The sequence below is a fragment of the Arachis duranensis genome, chromosome 7, assembly GCF_000817695.3.
Source record: "Arachis duranensis cultivar V14167 chromosome 7, aradu.V14167.gnm2.J7QH, whole genome shotgun sequence".
Classification (NCBI taxonomy): Eukaryota; Viridiplantae; Streptophyta; class Magnoliopsida; order Fabales; family Fabaceae; genus Arachis; species Arachis duranensis.
The window spans coordinates 74,471,353-74,478,518 of NC_029778.3; positions in this window are offsets into that span (position 1 = coordinate 74,471,353).

The window sequence follows — 7,166 nt, forward strand, 5'->3', positions numbered from 1 at the left end:
AATATTCTATAAATATAAAATATTAGTTATGAAATAGAATTTTTAAAATATATTGTGTCTATTATTAAGATTAGAAGATATTTTTTGTAGATAAACAATTGATAAATAACATTGATAATATAATCATTTGATTATTAAATCGGTAACGAAACTCATTAAATTCGTCTGTTATAAATTTAAAATAGAGACAAATAAAATCGACTTATAACTCTTTATATATAACAAAAATATAAGGTAGCGGATCAATAATATTTTTAAAATATATTCGTAGAATATATATCAAAAAGACTATTATTATTATTCCCAAACACTTGAACTTGGTGAAACGATGATGCTAATTAATGTTACTCCCACCAATACCAAGTAACTATCAAATCAGTAGTTACGTATTTGTATATATTTATAACAATTTATTTTATTGAAATAATTAAAATAATTATTTTTCTTACTCTAATTTTTAAATTACTTTATCTCTTGTCCTTAGGAAATTAAATATGCGTGCAATGCTTATATTAACGGGTTACTAATACGCAACATGTTGAATAAAATGACCCAGTGCTCACGTTTCTGATTAATTAGTCAACTCGTCGTGTCAATTTCATAAAAGTTAAAATCAAGTCTGTATCTATCATTCTTCTTCGAAATTCCAAGTGGATTATACGTTGAAATTTAACGAAACATGTCCATACTATAATTCTACAGGATGGGTTAATTTTAATTTTGGATGAAGTTGATGTTAGGAACGCGTTTTTTGACTCGAACTAGCGTGATGACCGGTACAGTTTTTGGTGACTTGATGACCGGTACAGTTGTACAGGATAAATGTATTTTTAAAATTTTTAAATAAAATATATTAAAATATAATTAAAATATCTTAAATAAAATTACAAAAAAATTATCGATATGTTAAAATAAAATTATAGAATATAACATTCATCTAGTATGTTAGTTAATATTGTAACTGTAATTGATAATGATTCATAAAATTACACTTTTAGAAACCATCATAATAATAGTGATAAAAACTGTCATAAGAAAAGTATAGACGGTACTACCGAAAGAGAACATGTCGAAAAAGAACGCAAACGAAATTGGCAGAAGAAAATACAGATAAAATTACTACAAGAATGACTAATTGTCGAAAAACTGTTATAAAATAGCGAACTGTCGAAAAATTGTTGAAAAGTAACAAAATGTGAAAAGATAACAAACAATGGGAAGGTGATGAAAAATATATGGTTTCTTCATGAGAATAAGTAAGTAGTGGATGAGCTAATCGGTGAGATAAGAAAAGCATCAAAGTATTGACAAAATAGAAAAAAAATGGCACGGAAGAAAATATGAAAAAAATACGATAATTTCACTAAAAGAAAATCAACTTATCTTCCTCAAAGAGAATACTATAGCTTTGATACCATGTTAGAAAGGTAAGAGAGAAAAAGAAAGAGCTCAATAGAGAAAAGATTTGTGTGAATTCAAGTTGTGTATAATGATACAATATAGAAGGGTATTTATAAGTGTTATGAGAATCGAAATAATAAAGACGTAATATCTTATAATAAATATTCAGATATGATAAATAATACTAATTAATTTAATTAATTCTAATTATACTCTAACAATATATATTATTGGGGATAAAACGTCATTTTAAAGTGAGATTATTATTAATGATATATAAATATTGAAATTGTATTAATGTATTAATTGAAATATATTATTAGAATAAAAATTTTCAAAAATTAAAATAGCTGAAATTTATTAACTTTAATTAGTTAAATTAGTATATAATAAAAAAAATAATTAATTAGATTAAATAAATTATAAAATATTATTGAACAGAACAAATGTAGAGTAAAAATTAAACTGAAAATACATATATATAACCTAAAGATTCACTGCCATCCAATATGAAAAAAAAGGGTTCAAAAACAGTACCATAAAAAACATTCGCATATATTGATCAAACCAGTTTAACAATAAAAAACATTTAGAAAATATGAAAAAATTACCTATAAAAAAACTAATACAATCAAAACCAACTACACATGCACATGGATAAATTTTATTTTAAATTTGTTACAATAACTCATTTTGGATAATAAGATGGGATAATGTCTTATATTAAATAAATTAATTTACAATGACCCAAATTAATACTCTAAAAATTGCAAATAATTAAATATGGATATTAAACAAATTATCGTTGACAGTGTGATAATTTTATTGAAAAAAATAACTTAAAAGATATATTGAACTAATAACATTGATGTTATTCAATTATTTTTAGTCTTTTTTTATTACCAACTATACTTTTAAAGGCACCAAATCTTTAATTGCTATTTTTGAAATTTGCTTTTAGATATGTTAAAATAAAACGTATAAGAATAAAAAACAAAGTCATTATTGAATTGTAGAAAAGTTTTACTAAATAATACAATTTTTTTGATATTATACCTATAATAAAAATAACGCATCAGCCAATTCAAATAATATACATTAAATATAGACATATTATATAATACAATCCAATCGATAAATTATTTTACTTAAAAAATTAGCTTTTATGGAATTAAACATCACATGCGTTATAGATTACTCTAACAAAATATTTATCAACTAAATAGTCATCTTTCTTAGACTCTGTATGAATATTTTTTAACAAAACAAAAATAAATCCATTAAAAGGAACGGAAGAGTCTTGTATTGGACGCACAATCGTGTCCTTTGCTCTTGAAGTGGATTCTAAATTCGTGTCTAATAGACTTGAATTTGATGGTATTCAAAGAAATTGCAAAATTAGTGACCACATACACATTATAGATTACTCTAACAAAATATTTATCAACTAAATAGTCATCTTTCTTAGACTCTGTATGAATATTTTTTAACAAAACAAAAATAAATCCATTAAAAGGAACGGAAGAGTCTTGTATTGGACGCACAATCGTGTCCTTTGCTCTTGAAGTGGATTCTAAATTCGTGTCTAATAGACTTGAATTTGATGGTATTCAAAGAAATTGCAAAATTAGTGACCACATACACATTACCCTCAACGAGTACGGTCTCAAAGATAGAAATAAATATGCCTTTAATAGAGCATTGAATTGTATCCCCCCGAAATGCAATAGTTATATAGGGTCATAGATAAATGAGGTTTATTACTCAATCATTGGCAAAGAAAATCTCAAATGCAAAGAGAATATTTTATCTCTTCATCAAGGACAACCATCTCAATAGGTGCTTTTATCCCAAAATTTGCAAAGTGAAAAACGATCTAAAGTTTAATGACACGTACTATGCGCTTCCACACCTTATGCTATGGACCAGTATTGATACTCTTGATGAGATCATACCTAAAAATCAAGGTCCTTAGATTTAACGAAAGATAAGAAAATATTATAAAATTTACCACATAGCACATGAACTCATCTAGCTGTCATTGCAACTCGCCATAACAAAATCACCAAAATACTAAAAATTTCAGTATAAATAAAGAGTAAGTATGGTGATCATCTATGTTGTATTTATAGAGAGCCACAGCACTGTTCAGCCCCACTATTAACAAAAATTATAGAAGTTCTGACGTACATCAAAATTCATCTAAAAAAAGAAATTTTTTTACAATATTCAGGATTAAAGAATATGAATTAAGTCAATAAAATAATTTTTAAATTTAGGATGGTAATTAATGGCTAACTTTTATAGTGTTCCATTTACATGGTAAGATAGAGTTTAATTTTAAAAAATCAAAATAAGAAACAATATATCTTTCTATATTTGGAATCACACAAACGACAAACGTGACACAGAAGAAAAAAATTACCATATTTATATGCACTAATTAGATACTGTGAATCATAAAAAAATATCAGAAAGGAGTTCTATAACAACTTACCTATAAGGAAGATGGAGCTAGTGGCTTGTCATTGCTGGAAAATCTGGAAGGCGCAGAATTTGTGGGTATATAAATGGAAACATGAACCACTGGAAACGACCACTCGTAGAGCATCAAGTATGATGCATGTTCAGAGAGCTATATGCGTACTGTTCTCTTGCTCTAAATCTTCAATACCATATCTATCTTTATCTTCCAAGTTCAGAGTTTGGTCATGCGTACTGTACTCACACTCCTTGTTTTACTGTACTCACACTCCTTGTTTACTTTTTGTTTTTTTGGGTTATAGTTGGGTTTGTTTCAGATAGGTTGAGGATGATGAGCGGGTTGAGTAGTAGGTTTAGACTTTTGGGCGGATTTGTCTTTTTGGGTTTATAGCCCATGACAAAAAAAATAACACTTATTCCCTCTCTCATTCCCTCACTCAAACCTCTCTCCCACTTCTTGATTAGTTCTAGCTAGTAACTGCCGTACCCTTTTTATTTTTTGGCCATGGACCCAGGACACCAATATGGCCTAGGCCCAGAAGCCCTCCGACCTAACACGACCCAGATTTCAAGCCAAATTCCATCTTCCCTTGTGCATGAGAGACTGAATCTATGCCTTTTTTGCAGCAACTCATCTTCATCAGTTACATGATCAGAAGCGTTCCGGTGCGACGACGATCTGAATAACGACAGCATCAATAAAAGTTTCTTTTTGCTGGTCCGATATGTACTTCCTCTGGTCACATTAACATTTTCGATCATCTTCGACCTCTTTACCAGCACAACCCCGTTGTCATCTCGTCACTGTAGAAGCAACTATTCTTTGCCTCTTCAAAGCTCTTATGTCGACATTCTGAAGTCGTCAGTCCGAAGATACCGTCCTCCATCGCTAGGCTCTCTACTTGCTGGGAGAGAGAAGATAAAAAATGGGACTTTAGATCGGACGAGTCAGAATGGGATACAGGTAGATTTTCTGAGATTAGCATATTATCAATACTATATAAAACCAAAACAAAAAAAATACATAGTGCATATATAATACTATATAAACTACCTTTGTATTCATTACACCGTGCGTATATAATATTTAATTAATACATATATAATATAAGTGATTTATCAATTATCATTAATTCATATATAATATATAATTAATTTTAATGAATTCAATTAGATAAATAACAAATTATATTTTATTTTAGACTTTATAAATGAATAAATCAATTAATTAATATAACAAATTACAATTAATGTAGTATAATTAATTAAGTAATATAAATTATAATAAATTATACTGATATTTAAATATCTAGTAAAATCAATTAGCTGGTATAACTAAGTCACTATAAAAAATTGTATTGAATAAGTTAAAATAAGGGTTAAGTACGATTTTGGTCCTTAACGTAGAGGCCAAAAATTTATTTCATCTCTGGCCTTTTTTTCGCTACAAAATGGTCCCAAACGTTCAATTTGTTTTAAAATCGTAATTTTTATCAAATTTTTAATTTTTATTCCAAAAATATCCCTAACTAAAAAAAGAAAACATTGCATAATCGTCGTCGTTTGGTCGCTGGATCTCACCGTTGCTCCTTTGAGCTCGGCAGAGGTGCTCAGTGGCAATGGGTTCTGGTTCGAGGCAAGAACAGGAGAAGGTTTTGGTGGTGTGCCGAGGAAGGAGAAGAGGTCACGTTGTGATGGTGGCACTAGAATAGCACTAAGAGAGAAGAAGAAAAGGGTTGCGGCGTTGTGATGCCGGATCAGCACTGTGATCGCTGTGATGGCAGATTCGGGTGACTTGCCGGTCTTTACTTCTGCTTCCATTCTTCTTTTTCTTCTGCTTCCATTCTTCTTCTGCTTCTGCTTCTATTATGTTGTTGATTTCTGATTATTTTTGCTTCTGGTTGTTTCTGCTTCTGATTGATTACATTGTTTTATTGTTGTTGTTGTTGTTGTCGTTGTTCCGCTCCTGCTTCTGTTTCTGCTCCTGTTCCTACTTCTGCTTGATTACATTGCTGATTTATTGTTGTTGTTGTTGTTCTACTCCTGCTTCTACTTGATTACATTGTTGATTCATTATTGTTGTTGTTGCTTCTGGTTCTGATTCTGGTTCTGCTTCTACTTCTGCTTGTGTTTGTGCTTGATTTTGGGGAAGAAAGAGAAAGGGCATTTTGGTCCGAAGGACGGTTTTAAAATTAAGTTAAACTTTCGAAACCATTTTGTAGCATAAGAAAGGCCTGGGACAAAATAAATTTTCGGCTTCTACGTTAGAGACCAAAATCATATTTAACCCAAATAATTAAATCGAAAAATACTCTCCGGAGTAAGTCACATCAGCTCCATCATTAAGTGTAAAAATCCTAACAAAACAATAAAATTTGCTGATATGGGTTGCGCGGCAAGATTGAGAAGCCCCTCTTTCCTTTTTTTCTTAAATATTTCAATTTGTTAAAATAAGATTAATATTTAAAAAAATGGAGCCATTGGCACAGGAAAATAATCCTTATCAGATCGATTGGAAAGAACTAAAATTGGATGAAAGGAATAAAATTATTTTATTTAAAAAAATTTATTTTGAAACGAAAAATTTATCAATTGTGTTAAAAATTTTAGAAATTTGTATTTTATTATATAATTAATTTTGTTACTCACTTCAACTTTATTATTCCTTTATATCCAAAAAAGTATATAATGTCACACTTATTTCAAAAAAAAAAGAAAATCTTCAAATACACGGTATAATGTATAATTTAAGAACAATAAGATAAAAAATATCGAGAATTTTATAATAGTATTTAAAATTTTCAATGACGATAATACAAACTACAAAGAGTTTAAATATATCAAATGAATTCTAGATCTCAATTCAATAGTTGCAATTTGCATATTTTATCTAAATTTAAATTTTAAAATTTAATTTGTATCTTCTTTTTTTCTCCTAATATATATTATTTTTGACAAAAAGTAGAAAGAAAATTATTAGACCAAAAAAATATTCTATCAAAAAATTATTATAAGAAGATTTATAATTAAAGAAGAAAATAATAAAAGTATTAATAATAATAAAAAAATAAAAATAAAATATTTTTAAAAATTGTATAATTATTCATTTTTATAATAGTAATAATTCTTTTATATAAAGTAAAAAAATTTTTTGGCCTTGATGGACCAGCCCGTACTATTCCGTCAAATCTCGTATATTTGGCAAATATTTTTTTATTTGATGGGTTATAAATTCTAGTCCAACCTATTTTTTGGGTAAGTTCAATATATCGGTTTGGTAT